Below are 26,734 nucleotides of genomic sequence, written 5' to 3' on the forward strand. Positions count from 1 at the left end.
CTGCAAGAAGATGTGAATATCCACCCATAATTACTGAAAAATGGGTAGGAAAAGATGCAAATGTCCAACCATAAATCATCAAAAGCAGGAGTGGAGTTGTTCAGCTACAAGAAGGTTTTACAAACCATGGTTTGTAAAAAGCGGGTAAGAAAAGGTTCGAATACCCGAATATATACCATCAAAAGCGGAAGCGGAGGTGTTCGGCTGCAAGAAGGTGTGAACGTCCGACCAAAGTTTGTAAAAAGCAGTTAAGAAAAGGTTTGAATATCCAACCGAACATAATCAAAAGCGGGAGCAGAGCTGTTCGACTGCAAGTAGGTGTGAATGTCAGATCATAATTGCTGAAAAATGTGATAGAAAAGACTAGAATGCCGGACAATACATCATCAAAAGCGGGAGAGGTGGTTTTTCGGCTGCAAGTAGGTGTGAATGTCCAGCCATAATTACTCACAAACGGGGGAAGAAAAGGTAGTATTTCCAGACCACACATGATCAAAACAGGGAATGGAGGTGGTTCAGCTGCAAGGTGTGAATGTCTGACTAAAGTTTGTAAAAACCGTGTAAGACAAGGGGCGAATGCCCGACAATGTATGATCAAAAGAGGGAGCGGAGGTTTTCGGCTGCAAGGTCTGAATGTCCAACCATAATTTGTAAAAATCGGGGAAGAAAAGGCTCGAAAGCCCGACTATACACCATCAAAAGCGGGAGCAGAGGTGTTCAGGTGCAAGCAGGTCTGAATGTCCGACCAATAATTACTGAAAAATGGGTAAGAAAAGGTGCGAATGCCAAATCATACATCATCAAAAGCAGGAGCGGATGTGTTCGGCTACAAGAAGGTTTGAATGTCCAACCATAGTAAGTAATAGGTGGGTAAGAAAAGGCTCGAATTCCCGACTATACACCATCAAAAGCGGAAGCGGAGGTGTTCGGCTGCAAGATATTGTGAACGTCCGACCAAAGTTTGTAAAAAGCAGTTGAGAAAATGTTCGAATATCCAACCAAACATAATCAAAAGCGGGAGCAGAGCTGTTCGACTGCAAGTAGGTGTGAATATCAGATCATAATTTGCAAAAAGCTGATGAGAAAGGGTGAGAATGCCCGACTATACACCATCAAATGCGGGAGCGGAGTTGTTCGGCTGTGAGTAGGTGTGAATCTCCGACCATAATTGCTGAAAAATGTGTTAGAAAAGGTAAGAATGCCGGTCCATACATCATCAAAAGCGAGAGAGGTTGTGTTCGGCTGCAAGTAGGTGTGAATGTCCATTAATAATTGCTTTAAAACATGAAAGAAAATTTTCGAATATCAAACCTTACATGATCACTAGCGGGAGAGGAGGTGTTCAGCTGCAAGAAGATGTGAATATCCACCCATAATTACTGAAAAATGGGTAGGAAAAGATGCGAATGTCCAACCATAAATCATCAAAAGCAGGAGTGGAGTTGTTCAGCTACAAGAAGGTTTTACAAACCATGGTTTGTAAAAAGCGGGTAAGAAAAGGTTCGAATACCCGAATATATACCATCAAAAGCGGAAGCGGAGGTGTTCGGCTGCAAGAAGGTGTGAACGTCCGACCAAAGTTTGTAAAAAGCAGTTAAGAAAAGGTTTGAATATCCAACCGAACATAATCAAAAGCGGGAGCAGAGCTGTTCGACTGCAAGTAGGTGTGAATGTCAGATCATAATTGCTGAAAAATGTGATAGAAAAGACTAGAATGCCGGACAATACATCATCAAAAGCGGGAGAGGTGGTTTTTCGGCTGCAAGTAGGTGTGAATGTCCAGCCATAATCACTCACAAACGGGGGAAGAAAAGGTAGTATTTCCAGACCACACATGATCAAAACAGGGAATGGAGGTGGTTCAGCTGCAAGGTGTGAATGTCTGACTAAAGTTTGTAAAAACCGTGTAAGACAAGGGGCGAATGCCCGACAATGTATGATCAAAAGAGGGAGCGGAGGTTTTCGGCTGCAAGGTCTGAATGTCCAACCACAATTTGTAAAAATCGGGGAAGAAAAGGCTCGAAAGCCCGACTATACACCATCAAAAGCGGGAGCAGAGGTGTTCAGGTGCAAGAAGGTCTGAATGTCCGACCAAAAATTAATGAAAAATGGGTAAGAAAAGGTGCAAATGCCAAATAATACATCATCAAAAGCAGGAGCGGATGTGTTCGGCTACAAGAAGGTTTGAATGTCCAACCATAGTAAGTAGTAGGCGGGTAAGAAAAGGCTCGAATGCCCGACTATATACCATCAAAAGCGGAAGCGGAGGTGTTCGGCTGCAAGACGGTGTGAACGTCCGACCAAAGTTTGTAAAAAGCAGTTGAGAAAATGTTCGAATATCCAACCAAACATAATCAAAAGCGGGAGCAGAGCTGTTCGACTGCAAGTAGGTGTGAATATCAGATCATAATTTGCAAAAAGCTGTTGAGAAAGGGTGAGAATGCCCGACTATACACTATCAAATGTGGGAGCGGAGTTGTTCGGCTGTGAGTAGGTGTGATTCTACAACCATAATTGCTGAAAAATGTGTTAGAAAAGGTAAGAATGCCGGACCATATATCACCAAAAGCGGGAGAGGTTGTGTTCGGCTGCAAGTAGGTGTGAATGTCCAGCCATAATTACTCACAAACGGGTAAGAAAGGGTACTATTGCCAGACCATATATGATCAAAACAGGGAGCGGAGGTGGTTCAGCTGCAAGAAGGTTTGAATGTCCGACTAAAGTTTGTAAAAAGCGGGTAAGGTGTGAATTCCCGACAATGTATGATCAAAAGAGGAGTGGAGGTTTTCGGCTGCAAGAAGGTCTGAATGTCCACCCATAATTACTGAAAAATGGGTAAGAAAAGGTGCGAAAGCCCAACCGCACATGATCATAAGTGGATGAGAAGGTGTTCGACTGCAAGTAGGTGTGAATGTAAGATCATAATTTGTAAAAAGCGGGTAAGAAAAGGTAAGAATGCCCAACCATAAATTATCAAAAGCGGCTGCAGAGTTTCGACTGGTATTTATCAATGTCTAGATAGATTTCAACAAAAAACAACGTTGTACTTTGCAGTAAAAGAAAGTGCAAATCAAAAGTTTTAGGAATCCGAGAATAAGCTTATTTTCATGAGTTCTGCACGATTTCGGATTTTATGTATAAAATGAATTCCTTCACGCAAACTAAGTTAACACTGCTTTGTCATTCATATGTACCCATTTCTACATATATTTCAAGCATAAACTTCCTCATACTGCCCTGAATGAGAAAGAGCAACACTTGTGATTAAGCCATACGCCCCTTTTGAGGAGTTCTGCATGGTTTGGGATTTTATCTATAAAATTAATTCCTTCACTCAAACTATGTTAAAACGGCTTTTACCTTCATATTTATCAATGTCTCGATAGATTTAAACAAAAAAACAACGTTGTACTTTGCAATAAAAGAAAGAGCAAATCAAAAGTTTTAGGAATCCGAGAATAAGCTTATTTTCATGAGTTCTGCACGATTTCGGATTTTATGTATAAAATGAATTCATTCACTCAAACCAAGTTAAAACTGCTTTTTCCTTCATATTTATTAATGTCTAGATCGACTTCAACAAAGAACAACATTGTATTTTGCAGTAGAAGAAAGAGCAAAACTGAAGGATCAGGAATCCGAGAATAAGCTTCTTTTCATACGTTCTGCATGATTTGGGATTTTATGTATAAAATTAATTCCTTCACTCAAACTAAGTTAACACTGCTTTGTCCTTCATATGTACCCATTTCTACATATATTTCAAGCATAAACTTCCTCATACTACCCTGAATGAGAAAGAGCCACACTTGTGATTAAGCCATACGCGCCTTTTGAGGAGTTCTGCATGATTTGGGATTTTATCTATAAAATCAATTCCTTCACTCAAACTATGTTAAAACGGCTTTTACCTTCATATTTATCAATGTCTCGATAGATTTAAACAAAAAAACAACGTTGTACTTTGCAGTAAAAGAAAGAGCCAATCAAAAGTTTTAGGAATCCGAGAATAAGCTTATTTTCATGAGTTCTGCACGATTTCGGATTTTATGTATAAAATGAATTCCTTCACGCAAACTAAGTTAACACTGCTTTGTCATTCATATGTACCCATTTCTACATATATTTCAAGCATAAACTTCCTCATACTACCCTGAATGAGAAAGAGCAACACTTGTGATTTATCAATGTCTAGATCGACTTCAACAAAGAACAACATTGTATTTTGCAGTAGAAGAAAGAGCAAAACTGAAGGATCAGGAATCCGAGAATAAGCTTATTTTCTTATGGGCAAGTGGGAACTGCTTTGTCCTTCGTATTTATCAATGTGTAGATGGATTTCAACTTCTTCTACTGCAAAGTCCAATGTTTTTCTTTGTTGAAGTCGATCTAGACATTGATGAATATGGAAGGACAAAGCAGTTTTAACTTGGTTTGAGCAAAGCAATTCATTTTATAGCAAAATCCGAAATCGTGCAGAACTCATGAAAGCAGGCTTATACTCGGATTCCTGAAACTTTAGATTTGCTCTTTCTTTTACTGCAAAGTACAACGTTGTTTTTTTGTTTAAATCTTTCTAGACATGGTAAATATGAAGGACAAATCAGTTTTAACATAGTTTGAGTGAAGTAATGCATTTTATAAGCAAAATCCCAAATCATGCAAAACTCACGAAAAGCTTTTTCTCGCTTTTCACTGCTTTTTACAAACTTTGGTCGGACGTTCACACCTTCTTGCATCCGAACACCTCCGCTTCCGCTTTTGATGATGTATATTCGGGCATTCGAACCTTTTATTACCCGCTTTTTACAAACCATTGTTGGACTTTCACACCTTCTTGCAGCCGAACACCACCTCTCCCGCTTTTGATGATGTATGGTCCAGTATTCTTACCTTTTCTAACACATTTTTCAGCAATTATGGTCGGACATTCACACCTACTCACAGCTGGACACCTCCGCTCCCGCTTTTGATCATACAATGTCGGGACATCGCTCCTTGTCTTACCAGCTTTCTACAAACTTTAGTCGAACATTCACACCTTCTTGCAGCTGAACACCTCCGCTCCCGCTTTTGATGATGTATAGTCGGGCTTTCGAGCCTTTTCTTACCCGGTTTTTACAAATTATGGTTGGACATTCAGACCTTGCAGCCGAACACCTCCACTCTCTCTTTTGATCATACATTGTCGGGCATTCGCACCTTGTCTTACCCGCTTTTTACAAACTATAGTCAGACATTCACACCTTGCAGCTGAACCTCCGCTCCCTGTTTTGATCATGTATGGTCTGGCAATACTACCTTTTCTTCCCCCGTTTGTGATTAATTATGGCTGGACATTCAAACCTACTTGCAGTCGAACAGATCTGCTCCCGCTTTTGATTATGTTTGGTTGGATATTCGAACCTTTTCTTAACTGCTTTTTACAAACCATGGTCGTACTTTCACACCGTCTTGTAGCCGAACAACTCCGCTCTCGCTATTGATTTTGTACAGTCGGGTATCTTAACCTTTTCTTACCCGCTTTTTACCAACTATGGTCGGACATTCACACCGTCTTACAGCGGAACACCTCTGCTCCCGCTTTTTATGGTGTATAGTCGGGCATTTGAACCTTTTCTTACCCGCTATTTACAAACTATGGTAGGACATTCAAACTTTCGTGTATCCGAAAACCTCCGCTCTCTCTTTTGATCATACATTGTCGGACATTCGCACCTTTTCTTACCGGCTTTTTACAAACCATGGTCGGACTGTCACACCTTCTTGTAGCCGAACACATCCGCTCCCGCTATTGATTGTGTACAGTCGGGTATATTAACCTTTTCTTACCCGCTTTTTACCAAGTATGGTTGGACATTCACACCTTCGTACAGCGGAACACCTCCGCTCCCTCTTTTGATGGTGTATGTTCGGGCATTCAAACCTTTTCTTATCCACTTTTTCCAAACTATGGTCGGCTATTCACAGCTTCCTCTCCACCCACCATACTTGTATGGTGGGATATTCACACCCACTTGCATCCGAAGACCTCCGCCCCAAATTTTGTTGATATTTAGTCGGACATTCGCACCTTACCCGCTTTTGGCAAACTATGGCCTTCTTGCAGCCAAACAACTCTGATCTTGCTTTTGATGATGTAAGGTTGGGCATTCAGACCTTGCTTCACCTGCTTTTCACCAAATATAGTCGGACATTCACACCTTCTTGCAGCCGAACACTTCCGCTCCACCTTTTAGTGTTCTATCACACCTTTTTTTTCACCGCATTTTATACATTATGGTTGGAAATTTTCAACCACTCTCATCCGAAGACCTCTCCTCCCGCTTTTGTTAATATATTTGAACTTTAGTTTGACATTCAAACCTTCTTGCAGCTGAACCACCTCCGCTCCCTGTTTTGATCATATATGGTCTGGCTACTACCTTTTCTTACCCGTTTGTGAGTAATTATGGCTGGACATTCACACCTACTTGCAGTCGAACACAACCTCTCTCGCTTTTGATGATGTATGGACCGGCATTTTTACCTTTTCTAACACATTTTTCAGCAATTATGGTCGGAGATTCACACCTACTCACAGCCGAACAACTCCGCTCCCGCATTTGATGATGTATAGTCGGGCATTCTCACCCTTTCTCATCAGCTTTTTGCAAATTATGATCTGACATTCACACCTACTTGCAGTCGAACAGCTCTGCTCCCGCTTTTGATTATGTTTGGTTAGATATTCGAACCTTTTCTTAACTGCTTTTTACATATTTTGGTTGGACGTTCACACCTTCTTGTAGCCGAACACTTCCACTCCTGCTTTTGATGATGTATGGTTGGGCATTCACACCTTTTTTTTTCCCATTTTTCAGGAATTATGGGTGGACATTCACACCTTGCAGCTGAACACCTGTCTTACCCGCTTTTTACAAACTTTAGTCAGAAATTCACACCCTGCAGCTGAACCACCTCCACTCCCTGTTTTGATCATGTATGGTCTGGCAATACTACCTTTTCTTACCCATTTGTGAGTAATTATGGCTGGACATTCACACCTACTTGCAGCCGAACACCACCTCTCCGAGCTTTTGATGATGTATTGTCCGGCATTCTAGTCTTTTCTAACACATTTTTCAGCAATTATGGTCGGACATTCACACCTACTCACAGCCGAACACTTCCGCTCCCGCAATTGATTGTGTACAGTCGGGTATGTCAACCTTTTCTTACCTGCTTTTTACCAACTATGGTCGGACATTCACACCGTCTTACAGCGGAACCCCTCCGCTCCCTCTTTTGATCATACATTGTCGCGCATTCGCACCTTGTCTTACCCGCTTTTTATAAACTTTAGTCAGACATTCAGACCTTGCGGCTGAACCACCTCCGCTCCCTGTTTTGATCGTGTATGGTCTGGCAAAACTACCTTTTCTTACCCGTTTGTGAGTAATTATGGCTGGACATTCACACCTACTTGCAGCCGAACACCACCTCTCCCAGCTTTTGATGATGTATTGTCCGGCATTCTAGTCTTTTCTAACACATTTTTCAGCAATTATGGTCGGACATTCACACCTACTCACAGCCGAACACTTCCGCTCCCGCAATTGATTGTGTACAGTCGGGTATGTCAACCTTTTCTTACCTGCTTTTTACCAACTACGGTCGGACATTCACACCGTCTTACAGCGGAACCCCTCCGCTCCCTCTTTTGATCATACATTGTCGCGCATTCGCACCTTGTCTTACCCGCTTTTTATAAACTTTAGTCAGACATTCAGACCTTGCGGCTGAACCACCTCCGCTCCCTGTTTTGATCGTGTATTGTCTGGCAAAACTACCTTTTCTTACCCGTTTGTGAGTAATTATGGCTGGGCATTCACACCTACTTGCAGCCGAACACCACCTCTCCCAGCTTTTGATGATGTATTGTCCGGCATTCTAGTCTTTTCTAACACATTTTTCAGCAATTATGGTCGGACATTCACACCTACTCACAGCCGAACAACTCCGCTCCCGCATTTGATGGTGTATAGTCGGGCATTCTCACCCTTTCTCATCAGCTTTTTGCAAATTATGATCTTACATTCACACCTACTTGCAGTCGAACAGCTCTGCTCCCGCTTTTGATTATGTTTGGTTGGATATTCGAACCTTTTCTTAACTGCTTTTTAAAAACTTTGGTCAGACGTTCACACCTTCTTGCAGCCGAAAACCTCCGCTCCCTCTTTTGATCATACATTGTCGGGCATTCGCACTTTGTCTTACCCGCTATTTACAAACTTTAGTCAGAAATTCACACCCTGCAGCTGAACAACCTCCGCTCCCTGTTTTGATCATGTATGGTCTGGCGGGTAAGCGGGTCGGCTACTGACCTGGAGCCTTGGCGTAGTGAGAGCAGTCGGTTGCCCGCCTCTTTACCACGAACAGGATGGTCGAAGACCCCTCTCATCTCCACCACGAACCGCCGGTAGGAGGAGCAGAGCTGGGGGTTGCCCTCCCACATAGCCAGCGCCCAAGAACCCAAGAACATTCCTCCGGCCCATAACCCTCCCAGTCAACCAAATACTGGAAACCCCTGCCTCGACGTCTGACATTCAGAATCCGATTAATTGAGTAAGCAGGATGGCCATCCACGACCAGGGGGGGGAGGAGGAGGTTCAGCTGGAGGACCAAGTGCACAAGAGGTGACTGGCTTTAAGAGGGACACATGAAACGTGGGGTGTACCTTAAGGGAGTCTGGGAGCTTAAGGCGCACAGCCGAGGGATTAATGATTCTGACCGCTGGAAAAGGACCAATGAAACGAGGGGACAGCTTAGGATTCTACCTGCAAAGGCAGGTCCCTGGTGGATAACCACACCATCTGCCCAGGCTGATAATTAGGAGCGGGCGAACGCCTACACTCTGCGAACTCGTCGCAAGTGTTCCTGAACAGAAGGGACGGACACATCATCCTCCTGGGAAGGGAACAAAGGGGGTTGAAAACCATACATTACCATGAATGGCGACATACCAGTAGCAGATGTGGAGAGACTGTTATGAGCATACTCCACCCACGGTAGCTGAACACTCCAGGAGGATGGGTTACGTGCACACACACATCTTAAAGCGGCCTCCAGGTCTTGGTTGGCCCGTTCTGTCTGGCCGTTCGACTGAGGATGGTACCCAGACGATGCGCCACAGAACGCTCGCCAAACCTGGGAAAAAAACTGGGGTCCCCGATCAGAAACGATGTCCATGGGGATACCATGGTGACGAAAAACATGATGAACCAAGAGTTCAGCAGTCTCCAGAGCAGAAGGGAGCTTCGACAGTGGTACAAAATGCACAGCCTTAGAAAAACGATCGACAATAGTAAGGATGACAGAGTTACCTGCAGAAGGAGGTAGACCAGAGACAAAATCCTACGCGATGTGAGGGAATGGGGAGAGGGTTCAGCAAGCAAGCGGGCCGTTGGTGCGAGGCCTTCCCTCGGGCACAGACAGAGCACGCTGCCACAAACTGATTGGTGTCACAGACCAGCGTGGGCCACCAGGACCGCTGTCGAATAAGCTCAAGTGTGCGTGCCGCCCCAGGATGGCAGGCCAATCTGGAGGAGTGCCCCCACTGCAGCACCTGAGACCTAACGTTCTCGGGAACGAACAAAGAGTTAGGTGGTCCGATCTCTGGACGGGGACAACGGGAAAGGGCCCTCTTAACCTGCTGCTCAACCTCCCAATGGACCGCTCCCACAAAACAGCTTGGAGGGAGCACAGGCTCAGAGGGATCAGTCAATGGCTGTCTCTCTGTCTGACGGGAAAGGGCATCATGCTTTAAATTATGGGAACCAGGTCTATAAGAGAGAGTAAAATTAAATCTGCCTAAAAAAGTGCCCATCTGGCCTGTCGAGAATTGAGACGTTTGGCTTGCTGAAGGTAGGCCAAGTTCTTATGGTCCGTCCAAACCACAAATGGAATTTCTGCTCCCTCCAGCCAGTGTCTCCACTCCTCTAATGCCAGAACGACTGCTAAAAGCTCCCGGTTACCCACATCATAGTTGCGCTCAGCTGGAGACAGCCGGCGAGAAAAATAAGCACACGGATGCAACTTCTGTTGTGAGATCTGCGAAAGCACTGCTCCCACACCACTGTCAGAGGCATCCACCTCCACTACGAACTGCTTAGAGGTATCAGGGTGGATGAGAACAGGCGCAGAGGAAAACAGCTCTTTAAGTCTTGAGAATGCCTGGGCAGCTTCAGAGGTCCAGGTAAAAGGGCTGGAGGTGGAGGTAAGTTGGGTGAGTGGAGCAGCCACCTTACTAAAATTCCTAATAAAGCGCCGGTAAAAATTAGCAAAATCAAGGAAACGCTGAAGTTGCTTGCGGTTCTCAGGTACTGGCCACTCAACCACCGCCCTTACCTTGGCTGGATCACAGCCAATCTGACCTCTTTCAATGACAAAGCCCAAAAAAGAGACTGACTGGACATGAAACTCGCATTTCTCAGCCTTGACAAATAATCTTTTCTCAAGCAATCTTTGGAGAACTAATCTGACATGCTTGCTATGTTCCTCCAGTGTGCTAGAAAAAACTAAAATGTTGTCCAGATAAACAAAAACAAAACGGTTGAGCATGTCACGGAGTACATCATTAACTAAGGATTGAAAAACTGCCGGTGCATTAGTTAACCCAAAAGGCATGGCCAAGTACTCAAAATGGATCAAGAGGTGTGTTGAACGCCATTTTCCACTCATCCCCCTCACGAATACGGACAAGATGGTATGCATTCCGAAGATCTAGTTTGAAGAAGACAGTGGCTTGATGAAGGGAGTGAAAAGCTGAATCCAATAGTGGCAGGGGATATTTATTCTTGACAGTGATAGCGTTCAGACCACGATAGTCAATGCAGGGGCGCAAGGTCTTGTCTTTCTTAGACACAAAAAAAACCCCAGCACCTACAGGGGAGGAAGAGGGGTGAATGATACCTGCTGCCAATGACTCCTTTATGTACCTCTCCATAGTCTCTCTCTCGGGACGGGAGAGGTTGTAAAGGCGGCTGGAGGGGAGAGGGGACCCAGGCAGTAAGTCTATGTGGCAGTCATAGGGACGGTGTGGTGGGAGAGAGAGAGCTTGATGTTTGCTAAATACCTCAGCCAAGTTATGATAACAAGGAGGAACCCCAGAAAGATCAGGAGAGACGGGAGGAACTATGGCAGGAGGACTCAAGGCTGGAACAGCAGATCTAAGACAATTATTGTGGCATGCTACACTCCAGCTAAATATTGTGCTCTGTGTCCAGTCAATGTTGGGATTGTGCAGTCTAAGCCAGGGGAGACCTAAAACCACAGGAGTATGAGGAGCAGGCATAATAAAAAAACTGATAAGCTCATGGTGGTTACCAGAGATAAGTAGAGATAAAGGTACAGTCTGGTGAGAAATTACAGACAACAACATACCGTCTAGAGCATTTACCTTACGAGGTGCTGTAAGTGACACAACAGGAATATTATGTAGTTTAACAAAATCTGCGGCAATAAAATTCTCATCTGCCCCAGAATCCACAAACGGGTTTATAGCCACCTCCTTAGAGTCACAAAACAAAACGGCAGACAACTGAGTACGTGTGGAAGGGAAAAAACCTGAATCTTGGCTCACCTGGATCCCCCCCTCCTCAGGTGAGCCCAGGCTTTTGGCAGATTGGGGCAGTTCTCTCGAACGTGGCCGGGTTGGCCGCAATAAAAACACAGCCTCGCCTGAAGTCTTCGTTGACGCTCAGTCGGAGTCTATCTGGCTCGTCCAAGCTGCATGGGTTCAGGAGGGGGCAGGACAACAGGAGTGTGAGCACCTGCTGGAGTGGACACCTCCACCTGTTGGCCAGAGGCAGAACCAAACAACGGGGTACAGGCGGAAGCGATGCAGCTCCGGTCACGCTCTCGGCGTCTCTCTCGCACTGGCAAGGAGAAATGCTTTCAGTCCTGTGGGGTTTGGTTTTCCGGGCACAAACTGTCGTACAGGACACCGGCCTGTGAATGGAATTATCTGCTCATCTACAAATACCTTCCCTGGCCTAGGCAGATTAAACAGAAACTCTGTTTAAGAGAGGTCTCACCTTCCAGAGGGAATCACGCTTCTTCTCCTCATCAGAGATGTCAAGATCATTTGTGACTTTGATGGACTGCCTGATCTTGAAGAATCTGTCTCGACTCATTGCATCAGCTATAACTGGGACCCTTGTCTTCGCCGCTCAGTACATCCGGATCCTAGGGTATCCGAGTCATGCCATGTACATAGACATGCCAAAGAAGGTTTTCAGCTCCTCTGGTGTGGTTTTTAGACTTCCTCCAGTGATCAACACCTCCGGATTTTTTGTTCGTTCTGACATTTCTTTAAAAACTTGGTCATCGATGTGCTGTTGGAAGTAGTCAGAGGGCTTCCAGTTCTGATGGATGTGTCCAGTGTTGTCATTAGAATTGCTGTCTTCCACAATAGGGTTGAAACTTAAGTGATAAAGAAAGGAGAGGTATAAGTTCAATGTGTGTGTTAGAACAAGAGTGTGAACTAAAACTGCTCTCATTTCCATTGCTATACACTGTAATAAACATCAAAACCAGAGCTTACACATTGCTACTGATCCATAACACACGATGGGTGTTTCTCGGCTCAGGCTCAGGCTCCTCAACAGCTGCAGTATCCTCCTCTGAACTTTCATCTTCCTCCTCTCTCTGGGCCTCATCCATCTCATCAAATCTGAATCTCCATCCACAACTCATAGCAAAATCCTCTCTGCCTCACTTAGCCCTCTGCTCCCTGATGTATTAAAAATGGGAGTCCTGATGTCCACTACAAAGGACATTACATAGAGGTTGTGTTTTTAAAGGGTTAAAAATACTGTGTCTTCATAAAAATGTTACTAAATTGAAGTAAAGACTTTGATATTAAAGAAAAAATAGATTTTTAACAATAGAAACATGTTATCTGCAAAACATTGTCGACTAACCTCTCTTGTTGCTGTAAAACACGGGCGTTGAAATTCCCGCCATTTTCAAAAGATCCCAACAACTGGGGCATCAAAACAGAGCCCAGGATGTCCTCTGAGAGGGACAGTAGGACTCAGATAGATTTTATAAGTTATGCCTGACTCATGTTCTGCACAGAGGACAAAAATTAACTGCCGGGTCTTGGAAGGTTTATGATTTTTAGACACAATTATTACACTGTCCATAGAGTCTCTGTGGCGCAATCGGCCAGCGCATTCAGCTGTTGACTGAAAGTTTGGTGGTTCGAGCCCACCCAGGGAAGAGTGTGTTTACCAACAGATCGTTGGTAACTCAGACATACTGCTGCCATGTCTTCAGAACATGGTGTGCATATATATCTCTTTCTTCGGGCTTTGGCCCCGTCCTTTACAACCAAGTTGGAAACTTTCTCTATCGACTATTCTGCAACCAGTTCTATGTTTGGTAGCAAATCGAAAGCCGCCGGGGTAACGTGTCCCACTGTACCCACAACCTATCAGGCTCTGTGGTTAGAGTGGGTCCTCCAATAACTTCCATTCCTACTCTCGCCACTCCGTACCACCCATAATCCCCGGGCGCTGGAAGTGGCTGCCCCATCTCTCCAGTGTATGGCATCTGTCTCCATGAGTGTGTCACCCCGTGCATGTGTGTGTTCAACAGGTGTCAACCTGGATGAGTCAGATGCGGAGAGTCATTTCGTGTGACTACATGACAATAAAGTAATCTTAATAAAGTCATCTTAGTTACTTACATTGATTCTTTATCATTCAAATGGTCATTAGTATTCCATGAGACTGTGTATATTACAGTGGTCTTTTAAAGTGAAAGAAAGTTGACCTGTTTTGACAGTAATTAAAACCAGATTTATTCTGCGGGAAGCTCCCTGGGGTTGTAATTGCAAGACAGTTTCTCCTGAAATGCCTCAAGTCAAGATGAAGCACAGGTCTGCTACTCAGGCTTTGTGGACTCTTCTTTTATAACGAACCCTTACACAGAAAAATGTGAAAATGTGGTTAAAACATTTTTGAGATGCTTCATTATATTTTCACCAACAACTCCTTATCATCTGAGACTTTTAACTGTGATGTCTCTGGTGCTCGGGCAGGAATCTCTACACTGGCACAAGGTCTCCATCTTCTGGAGAGAGTGCTGCAGGAGTGGTGACAGTAGAGCTCAGATGAGGTTTCTCTGGAGAATCATGCTGCTCTGCAGCAATCTTAGGAATTTTCTGAAGTAATGCATGAATTATGGACCTCTATTAATCATTCAGTCACCAAGAGGTTAATTATGTGTATGTAACTTGAATCTTTATGGAAGTAAAAATTCTGCTCAGCAGCACCTCTCCTCTGGTGAAAAGTAAACGTGCCAAGAAAACATAAACTTTAGCACATTTGACTGTACTTGACAGTGACAATTGGGGAAACCGGGAATGTTCACTCTGACTTTAAATGTTTGCTGAACAATGAGGGATTCCGTGCAGGAGCTCAGTGGTCCTGATCTGCATTATTGATACAAAGAGCAGTGAGACAATGGCAGATTCATACAGAATAAAGACACATTTAGATCCAAACACAGTCTGTAAACATCCCTTCATGCTGTCTGCCTTGATAGAGAGTTTGGACCCAAAATACTACAAACTATCATGTCTGACCTGCCAAATGACACATTATCTTAGAAATCTAATGCTGCTGAAAAGTACAGTACCTATGCAAGACGGGTGATAATGACAAAATGACTCACACATTAGTAGGATATATTCGCTCATAATCAAAGGCGCAAAGGAAAAAGTTTGTCCTTAGCGTTCAGTGTTCAGATGGGCCTGAGCCGTCTCTTCTTTCTGAGACGGCTCATGTCTGTAGAGATATGATATGCATGTTTGATCACTCCAATGCACTGTTCAATGCTGTTGTCTGCTGGGGGAGTTGCACTTAAGACAAAACTGTAGGTGCCTGGACAAACTGGTGAAAAAGGCTTGTTCTGTGGTAGGCAGAAGGCTAGATCCTCTCGGTGCTGTGTTGGGGCAAAGGATGAGGAGGAAATCGTATTCTTTTTTTGAGAACAATAAACATCCTCTCCACAGCATCCTGGCAGGACAGAGGAGCAGCTGCAGTGAGAGGCTCATCTCACTGAGCTGCAGGACTGAGAGGTTCAGGAGGTCCTTTTTCCCCACAGCCATAAGGCTTTTTAACAGCGACTGCTGACATGTTCTTCTCAAATTGATTTAATTTGTCATTGATTACCTGAGCCATCCCTAACTATAAGCTTTATCAAAAAGGAAAGTTTTAAGCCTAATCTTAAAAGTGGAAAGGGTGTCTGCTTCAGTTTGAATGTGGAAAAAGGTTTATTTTGGAAACATTTTAAAAACTGACATTATTCTGTCTTGGAAAACACTGCTAGTGGGAAACATTACACTGGTTGCTGAAAAACTGGCAGAAGTGGACCTTCTGTGACATGAAGTATTCAGCTGAAGTCGTCAAGTGATTAACAGAGAACAAAAATCAACATTCTGCAATCCGGACTTCAATTCCATTCAGAATCTGTGGTTGGAATCACAGACCAGAAGAGAGACAGATCATTACAGAATGAGGTCCAATTTTCCAGTGGAGAAATTAAGAAAGCAGTCGTGAGTACCATAACATACAATGAATGCATTAAATTTGACCTGGACAATAATATTTTGAGATTTCACAGAAAAACGTTTAAAAATGTATAATCATAAAACTGAACAAGAGAGCAAAACAACACACAAGATGGTGACTGAGAACGGAACGCCATTGCCCTTTTTTAGTCTTCCTGTTTTTTAGTCTTCACTAAATTGTGATGTCATCACTGATGACATCACAATCTCTCTTCTGGTCTTCTGGTCATCACTGATGATGACATCACAATTGATATCACCACTGATGTTGTTTGACATCACAAATGTTATATAGGCCAGACATTTTCACTCCTTTTTCACAGTTCGTCAGGAGTTTATCTGAAGAAACACGTCCAGTTTTCGAAGCAAATTTGAAAGTCACAGCAAACGGTTTTCACATCATCTAAAAAATCAACACTTAATTACTATCTTAAATATTAATTTTGACAAACTCTTAAAAACAACACTTAGTTACTATCTTAAATAGTAATTTTGACAAGCTCTTAAAAACAACAAGCAAAATGAGTCAAACCAAGATATCATCTGCTCCACTTCAGTGGTGTGACATGGTAGAGGACGATTTACCTGAGGATTTCTACACATATACCATTACTTTTGGCGATAATGAAAGTTATGAGGAACCCACCAACAAGTCAGAAAATGACCTGTCTCCTCAAAAAGTAAATGACGAAGAGGAAAAAGAACCATCCCAGGTCTCTGCTGCAGCTGTGACTCCTCATTCCGAGGACGTCCAGCTGGTGCAGGATCATCCCCAGGCCTCCAAAGTACGTCGCGTCACGTGGAAGTTTCCAAATTCAGAAACCAACAAACAAGCCCAGGCCTCCAACAAATATAACATTACTTTTGGCAGTAACGAAAGTTATAAGGAACCCACCAACAGGCAAGAAATTTTAACATCAAGCCTAGAAAATGACCTGTTTGAAAAAGAACAATCTCAGGCGTCCTACAAATATAACATTACTTTTGGCAGTAATGAAAATTTGGAGGAACCCACCAACAGATCAGCAATGTTGGACGTGTTGGAAAAGGAGTAATCCCAGGTCTCTACTGTGACTGTGACTCCTCATTCCGAGGACGTCCAGCTTGTGCAGGATAATCCCCATGCCTCCAAAGTACGTCGCGTCACGTGGAAGTTTCCAATTTCACAAACCGAGGAGATTCCCTCTAATGCCTCTGCTGCCGACGAAGATTATGGATCAGAAAAATTACAGGAATCTTACCAACATAATAAGGACAAGATCAACTATTTATACCATCGGATGGATATTGTCAGGACTAAGCTACTGAAAAAGAATTTCTTTCTTACACGAGAAAAAGACAGAAGAGTCGCAGCAGAGAATAGCTGCTCCATTTCTGAGGAAAAACTGAAGGACCTGGAAAACTGTTTGACGTGTGAGCGTCATCTCCGTGAAAAGTGTGAGCAGGAGCTCAAGGAATGCAATGACGTAATTGCAGAATTGATTGAAACACTGAAACCACCAGTATCTGAAACTGAATATCAGTCAGTTGTAAAAGAGGTAGAGAGCTTGAAAGAACAACTCAAAGAAAAGACTGCCTCCAATATTGATCTTGCCTCCAAACTAAAGGCACAGGAGGAGGAAACAAAGACACAGGAAAAGAAGGTGGCAGAACTTATGAAGGCTGTATTTCTATCCGTCATCATCAAGCCAGAAGAAAAAACAGAGCTGTACATCCTCCCAGAACTCCATTTAGATCAGATATGTCTTCGACCAAAGAACATAATTGTAGAAGAGCTGGCTTCACAAGTGGAAGTATCGAATCCAGAAGTGGATGGAGTCAACAAAACAGGACCACAAGCGATCTCTGAGCAACCAAAAGAGAACGTTACATAAAAGAAGCGTCGGCGCAAGAACAAAAAGATGCCAGAAACCATTGTAAAGAACCAGCCTGAAGTCATGCAGGAACCTCAAGACACGGAGGACATTTCATCACCTTTCGTCGTCCAGGAACCAGAGAAGATTTTCGAAACCGTGGAAGAAAAGGAAATAGAAAGGGCTTCTGAAGACTCACAGGAAGTGATTCCATCAGATTTGGCTCATCAGGCTGGAGTGCCACAACAAGACGTGGTCCCAGAGCTGGTGAGTGACATCGAAATGGAATTAGTCCCACAACCAAAAGATGTCTCAGAGCCACCAAAGGAGAAAGTTTCCTCTAAAAAGCGTCGGCGCAAAAGAAAAAAGACGGAGTAGACCATTATAAAGAATGACCAGCCTGAAGTCATGCAGGGACCTCAAGACACGGAGGAAATTTCATCACTGATCGTTGTCCAGGAACCACTTCCAAAGCAAAATCAAGAAAGAACTTTCATTGTCATCGAAATGGAACCAGCCTCTAAACAGTCAGAGGACTCTCCAACATCAAACCCCTTACATGCCACAGAAGACTTGTCTCTTCAACTTGCAGTACCAGAACAAGCAGTGGACAAGTTTAACCCCTCAGAAGAAAGACCAGAGCTGCCTTCAATGTGGAGGCGCTTCAAAAAATATATGACGCCTAAACATCGTAGACAATACAAAGACAACAACATCAAGAGAGAAAGTAGCAGCAGCGTTTAGTTTCGCTCACAAGACTAGTCAACCAATGAAATCTCTATACATCCTGTTACAGTAACATCAATAAAAATACTTCAAATGTATCTATCTTTTGTACGGCTCTATCTTTTCATCCTGAACAACTGCACTGACTGAAAGTATCAGTGCATTGTTCTCACATCTGTTAAGAGCATTATTGTGTCATTCAAAAAAGAATATGAATAAGATCCTTCACAAATTATTATTACATTGATTTATGTGATTAAATAAAATAAAACGTGAAAAAAAAAAATAATTACGCACTTGTTTGGATTCTTTTATCAAAATAAGAAACAGTTTTGCTTGTCAATTAAAAGGTCATTTTCTTCAAAAATTATTCTTCCAAAGACAAAGAAGGTATTTTTGATATTGTTGAGGGTTTGATATCCCCTTTTATTGTACATATTTATGCACTGTGCTTACATAGAGTTGATACACTCCTTTTTGAAAGGAACAAGCATTGACCGCACAGTGTGAAGGGTTAGAACACTACATGCTTACAGGGGGAGTCAAAACAGGTCAAAATATTTGAACCATGAATAGATTTTACTGTTGTTATAAGCTGAGTTTCCCTGTTTAGTGTCACGGCAGCTGGAATGTACATCAGCATACGAATTAGTGTCTAACAGGAGGACTCCACTCTGGACGCAGCAGAGGACATCTTGAGAAAGTGGAGCCAAAGAGAGTAAAAACACCAAGCTGCTTAAAGCTGCTTGATCTGACTGCCCAGGTGTTTTTTGTGTGTTTGACCCATCAAACACACCTCCATCCTCTTACACATGAGGAAACTCTGGTGCTCTGCTGCATTTCTCAATAGAAATTAAATATATGTATACATGTGATTTTGTTTAAAAAGTTAGATAACGTATGTGTGGAACACTTTAACTGCAGGAGTATTTGTTGGAATGAAACGATGCAAAAAGTTCAATAAACTTTTAGTAAATTGTTGCTCGTGTTCTTTAGCCTCATCAGAGCCATGTTTCCTCTTGCCTGGGGAAAGATTAAAGATCTTGGACTTTCTATATAAAGACAGTGGAACAAAGAGTAGATTTTATTCACCAATCTGACAACATCATTTACAACAAAAAGTACTCTTCAACAGAACAGAAATATTCAGGAAACACTGATCAGCATCAACACCTGAACTCATTCAGCAGTGTGGTGAAAACAGAAAAATACTGAAACTTCTCTGTTTAAAGGAGAAACTTTCAGCTGTGGGGCAAGATTTCCCTGCAGGCTCCTGATTTTCTCTTTGTTCGCTCAGTCTGTTGTTTTCTGTCCTCACTTTAGTCAACACAGTCCGACAGTAAAAAGCTCATTCTCTCTCTTTATCTGGTGTTTACATCACTGTGTCGACAGCACAGTTACACATGTATGCTGTTAAGTCAACATTCACTTTTTATGCTGTTTCACATGTTCTGCTTTGAACATAAAATCTGACATCATGGAGCTTTTATCATTAGCATCAAATATTTAAAAGAACGTTGTTGGACATAAAAACACATTTCAAATTTTTAACAGACATCAATAAATTCAAATTGTAAGAATATGTGTGTCAGACAGGAATAACGGGATCACACTCCTCAGCCTCCCTGGTAAGGTCTATTCGGGGGTACTGGAGAGGAGGAACCACATTTTCACAGATTTCTGTGTAATGGTTCGTTATAAAAGAAGAGTCCACAAAGCCTGAGTAGCAGACCTGTGCTTTATCTTGACTTGAGGCATTTCAGGAGAAACTGTCTTCCAATTATAACCCCAGGGAGCCTCCCGCAGAATGAATCTGGTTTTAATTATTGTCAAAACTGGTAAACTTTCTTTAACTTTAGTCTCATGGCATACTAATAACCATTTGAATGATAGAGGATCAATGTAAATAACTAAAATGATTTAATTTAATATTACTCCTCCGCATTTGACCTATCCAGGTTGGGAGCTGTTGAACACACACATGCACAGGGTGACACACTCATGGAGACAGATGCCATACACTGGAGCAGTGGGGCAGCCAATTACAGCGCCCGGGGAGCATGGGGGGTACGGAGCCTTCTTCAAGGGCCGTGGAGGTGGAGGTGGACTACCAGTGAGTACTGATATTTCCTCACTCTTGTGTTTTGGAGTGACTGAGGGCTTGTTCCACCACCAGAGTTGGATGTCTGTCACTTGCCCCAGAGAGTTGGAGAGTGAGATGATCCAGAGGATGTGGGATCCTTGGCGGAGATTTTGGGCTGGGTTACCTATTTTATGACAATAAATCTTGTAAAATACCAGTTAGACTCCTGTTTTTTTAAGTCTGCTCAAACCTTGTTTTGATTAAGAACCTGTACGTGTCTTTAGAGTCTTGGGCTCTCAAACCTAGGTGGCGTTGTCAACCTCTTTTAATCACTATATCTTTAGAATTTATAAATATATGAATATAATTTATTTATAAGGCCCACAACCTCCACCAAAGCAGTACGACAGACAAACTGTGGAGCTCCTTTAGTGACAGGTTGTACTATATAAAACGTGTTACGAAGACGTATCACAAGGCATTTACAATGAATACTGGGCCCGATGCTCCCTCTAACAGGCCACATAAACTTCAGTAACTTCTAATTCACTGTGCACTTCACTCATGTGAGTATAGGAAAGAACTTATTTTGGAGGCACCGATTGTGAAATTGTGGGCCGATACATATGTTAGAAATGACCAGATTTTAAACAAATTAACATCAGTGAAACAATTATATATATATATATATGGAGAGGTTAGTATATCAGCCCCTCATCATACTATCCTTGAATGAGCTCAAATTCTTTTAAAAAGGTTTTTTAACCGACCTCTACTATAACCTTTCACATCAGAAAAATCCTTTGTGTGAAAAATAACAGTTTCAAAAGCCCCTTTAACGTGTTAAAGTATGCCCAAAATCAATGACTTTTCAGTACTTAACTGACCAAACAAGATGTTCTTGTGAAAAATTAAGCATCTGCTATAGAGTTAGTCTGCTACCTACTGGATATTTGCTGAACTTGCAGCTGCAGGCTTGTCCTGTCAGTTTTATTTACCAAGCTCCTAATCAAAACAAGTTTTATCTCTAAGAGTCCATCTCTAAGTCCATCCATCCATTTTCTATACCCACTTAACCTGTCAGTAGGGTCACAGGGGGGCTGGAGCCTATCTCAGCAGTCATCGGGCGAGAGGGAATTAATTTAAATTCAATTCAGTTTTATTTATATAGCTTCAAATTACAACAAATGTCATCTCAAGGAACTTAATTAACATAGTCCAATTCAAGCCAACTGGAAATCATTTCATTGTAATCATAATCCAATGAAATCCAATTAATTAATTTTAAAACAATCCAATTCATTCACGTAGAGCCAATTCAAAAACAATATCCTAGCTAAGGAAACCAACAGATTGCACCGAAACTTGTCTTCAGTCCAATCTCCAGTCCTGAGCGTGCCTGTGGCGACTGTGGAAAGGAACGACTCCCTTTTAACAGGAAGAAACCTCTGACAGAACTAGACTCAGGAAGGGTGGCCATCCGCCTCGACCAGCTGGGGTTTGAGAGGACAGAAAAGAGGGGGGAAAAACACCATAACACCATTCAAAGGATACCTGTTGGAATAGGGAAACACAGGGGAGAGAGTGTCTATAAGCTTTATCAAAAAGGAAAGATATAGGCAGAAATAGTCCAATTCAAGCCTATATTAATACATTAATATTAAAATCTAATCAAATTCATAATTACACAGATTAGAGCAATTTATACAATGCCAGTTCAAAAAAGTTGCCCCAGCTAAGGAAGCCAACAAATTAAATAAAAACATTTTGACCCAGTCTCCCATCCTCAGTATACATGAGTCGGGCTTTCGAGCCTTTTCTTCCCCGGTTTTTACAAATTATGGTTGGACATTCAGACCTTCTTGCAGCCGAAAACATCAGCTCCCTCTTTTGATCATACATTGTCAGGCATTCGCACCTTGTCTTACCCGCTTTTTACAAACTTTAGTCAGACATTTACACCTTGCAGCTGAACCACCTCCGCTCCCTGTTTTGATCATGTATGGTCTGGCAATACTACCTTTTCTTACCCGTTTGTGAGTAATTATGGCTGGACATTCACACCTACTTGCAGCCGAACAACTCCGCTCCCGCATTTGATGGTGTATAGTCGGGCATTCTCACCCTTTCTCATCAGCTTTTTGCAAATTATGATCTGACATTCACACCTATTTGCAGTCGAACAGCTCTGCTCCCGCTTTTGATTATGTTTGGTTAGATATTCGAACCTTTTCTTAACTGCTTTTTACAAACTTTGGTGGGACATTCAGACCTTCTTGCAGCTGAACACCGCTCCCGCTTTTGATGGTGTATAGTCGGGCTTTCGAGTCTTTTCTTCCCCGGTTTTTACAAATTATGGTTGGACATTCAGATCTTGCAGCCGAAAACCTCCGCTCCCTCTTTTGATCATACATTGTCGGGCATTCGCACCTTGTCTTATCCGCTTTTTACAAACTTTAGTCGGACATTCACACCTCACAGCTGAACCACCTCCGCTCCCTTTTTTGATCATGTATGGTCTGGCAATACTACCTTTTCTTACCCGTTTGTGAGTAATTATGGCTGGACATTCACACCTACTTGAAGCCGAACACCACTTTTCCCGCTTTTGATGATGTATGGTACGGCATTTTAGTCTTTTCTAACACATTTTTCAGCAATTATGGTCGGACATTCACACCTATTCACAGCCGAACAACTCCGCTCCAGCTGTTGATTATGTTTTGTTGGATATTCGAAACTTTTCTTAACTGCTTTTTACAAACTTTGGTCGGACGTTCACACCTTCTTGCAACCGAAAACTTCCGCTTCCACTTTTGATGGTATATATTCGGCCATTCGAACCTTTTCTTACAAGCTTTTTACAAACCATGATGGGACTTTCACACCTTCTTGTAGCCGAACAACTCCGCTCCCACTATTGATTGTGTACAGTCGGATATTTTAACCTTTTCTTACCCGCTTTTTACCAACTATGGTCGGACATTCACACCTTCTTACAGCGGAACACCTCCTCTCCCGCTTATGATCATGTGCGGTTTGATATTCGAAAATTTTCTTTCATGTTTTAAAGCAATTATTGATGGACATTCAAACCTTCATGTTGCCGAACACATCCACTCCTGCTTTTGATGATGTATGGTCTGGCATTCGCACCCTGTTTTTACCCATTTTTCAGGAATTATGGGTGGACATTCAGACCTTCTTGCAGCCGAAAACCTCCGCTCCCTCTTTTGATCTTACATTGTCGGGCATTCGCACCTTGTCTTACCTGCTTTTTATAAACTTTAGTCGGACATTCACACCTTCTTGCAGCTGAACCACCTCCGCCCCCTGTTTTGATCATGTATGGTCTGGCAATACTACCTTTTCTTACCCGTTTGTGAGTAATTATGGCTGGACATTCACACCTACTTGCAGCCGAACACCACCTCTCCCGCTTTTGATGATGTATGGACCGGCATTCTAGCCTTTTCTAACACATTTTTCAGCAATTATGGTTGGAAATTCACACCTACTCACAGCCGAACAACTCCGCTCCCGCATTTGATGGTGTATAGTCGGGCATTCTCACCCTTTCTCATCAGCTTTTTGCAAATTATGATCTGACATTCACACCTATTTGCAGTCGAACAGCTCTGCTCCCGCTTTTGATTATGTTTGGTTAGATATTCGAACCTTTTCTTAACTGCTTTTTACAAACTTTGGTGGGACTTTCACACCTTCTTACAGCTGAACACCTCCGCTTCTGCTTTTGATGGTGTTTATTCGGGCATTCGAACTTTTTCTTACCCGCTTTTTACCAACTATGGTCGGACATTCACACCTTCTTACAGCGGAACACCTCCGCTCCCTCTTTTGATGGTGTATGTTCGGGCATTCGAACCTTTTCTTACCCGCCTTTTACAAACTATGGTAGGACATTCAAACCTTGTAGCCGAACACATAAACTCCTGCTTTTGATGATGTATGGTTGGGCATTCGCACCTTTTCTTAAACATTTTTCAGCAATTATGGTCGGACATTCACACCTATTCACAGCCGAACACTTCCGCTCCCGCATTTGATGGTGTATAGTCGGGCATTCTCACCCTTTCTCATCAGCTTTTTGCAAATTATGATCTGACATTCACACCTACTTGCAGTCGAACAGCTCTGCTCCCGCTTTTGATTATGTTTGGTTGGATATTGGAACCTTTTAACTGGTTTTTACAAACTTTGGTCGGACGTTCACACCTTCTTGCAGCCGAACACCTCCGCTTCCGCTTTTGATGTAAATATTTTGACTAATAAGTGGCAGGTCAGAGATTTCCAGATTATCACACAATGCTTGTTCTATATTTATCCATGGTTCATCTATTGGGCTAGGTTTAAACCATTTTGATATATACTGTAACCTATTGGCTAAGGAATAGTGCTGAAAATGAGGTAAATCTAATCCACCACAGTCCTTGGTCTTCTGTAGGGTTTTTAAACTAATACGTGGTGGTTTGTTTTTCCACAGAAATTTGGAGATGCATGAATCTAGTGACTTAAACCAAGTAGCAGATGGTTTTATGGGGATCATTGAGAACAAATAGTTAACTTTTGGTAGTATCATCATTTTAATGGTTGTAACTCTCCCCATAAGTGATATAGGTAAGGACTTCCAACGAGAGAGGTCGTCCTCTGCTTTCTTTAATAAGTCTTTAATAATTGCACATAATTTAGCTTTGTTAACTCTGAGAGCCTGGAGGAAATGTTTATGCCTAAATATCTATTATTTCCTGACTGTAAAGTGATCGCAGGTATATTCTGGACCCTGCAGTTAATGGGCAGAACTGTGGTCTTAGACTAGTTGATAGAGTAGTCAGAAAGTGCTGAGAATTTATTTATGAGTGTGATCGTGTGAGTGAGAGACGTCTGTGAGTTCTGAAGGAAAAGTAATACATCATCAGCATAAAGACTTATTTTATGCTCAATATTTTGGGATTGGATGCCTTTAATATTTCTATCTTGTCTGATAGAAGCTGCTAAAGGTTTGATGAAAATAGCAAAAAGTGAGGGAGAAAGTGGGCAACCCTGTCTTGTACCTCTCTGCAGACTGAAGCTTGGAGAAGTTTGATCATTTGTCCTGACACTTGCATTCGGGGAGCTATATAATATCCTTATCCAGTTGATGAAGTGTGACCCAAACCCGAATTTGTTTAATGCTGCGAATAAAAATTTCCAGTTCACTCCATCAAATGCTTTTTCTGCATCTAGAGAGTCGATTGTGGTTTCCAAGTTGTTGATGCTAGAATAGTCTATGAGATTAATGATCCGGTTTGTGGACAAACTGTTGTGCCTACTGCTCTTCAGCCTGTCAAATGAAACGTAGAATTTGAAACGTGACAAATGAACGAAGACCCAAGGAGTTTAGTCGTAAACGAATCAATACTGTTTCCTGTGCGAGGACCCGTCAGCCGAGGAGTTGAGTCATGAACGAATCAATACTGTTTCCTGTGCGAGGACCCGTCACCCGAGGAGTTGAGTCGTGAACGAATCAATACTGTTTCGTGTCCTGCTGACTGAGCTTATGAAGCTGCCGCCTGCCATGGGGTGAGGAAGGGTACTGCATGAAAATGAACGAATCACTCACTGAGACAACTCGTTACTCCCGAGTCATATAAAAAATTAGTTCATATCGAACAAATCGCTCACGAACGACACATCACTATCTATTTGACGAGTTATGCATGAATTCGGATTTTGCAATAAAATTAATTCCTTCTCTCAAACCAAGTTCAAACTGCTTTGTCCTTCATATTTATCTACTTCTAATCTAGTTTCAACAATAAACAACACTGTATTTTGTAGTATGAAAAAGAACCAGACCTAATTTTCAGCAATAAGCTTCTCTCCAGGAGATATGAAAGAATACAGATTTTGCTATAAAATGAAATCCTTCTATCAAACTTACTTAAAACGGTTTGTCCTTATTTCTTCACTTCTGATGAAGTTTCAACAATAAACAACAAACTTTGTATTATGAGAAAGAACCAGACTCATTCTTCAGGAATCCGAAAATAAGCTCTATTTTACGAGTTATGCACGAATTCGGATTCTACTATAAAACGAATTCCTTAACTCAAACCAAGTTAAGACTGCTTTGTCCTTCATATTTATTCATGTCTAATCAAGTTTCAACGATAAACAACGTTGTACTTTGTAGAATGAGAAAGAACTTCTTCAGCAATAAGCATCTCTTGAGATATGACGAAATACAGATTTTGCTATAAAATTAATTCCTTCTATCAGCCTGACTTAAAACTGTTTGTCCTCCTTATTTATCCACTTCAAATCAAGTTTCAACAATTAAAAAAATGTTGTAGTTTGAGAAAGAACAACTTAATCTTCAGCAATCAGTATAAAAAGAGGGTAAGAAAAGGTGCAAATGCCAACCATACATCACTAAAAGGTGGAGCGGAA

The sequence above is a fragment of the Leuresthes tenuis genome, unplaced genomic scaffold (assembly GCF_036924035.1).
Source record: "Leuresthes tenuis unplaced genomic scaffold, fLeuTen1.0.hap1 SCAF_17, whole genome shotgun sequence".
Lineage (NCBI taxonomy): Eukaryota > Metazoa > Chordata > Actinopteri > Atheriniformes > Atherinopsidae > Leuresthes > Leuresthes tenuis.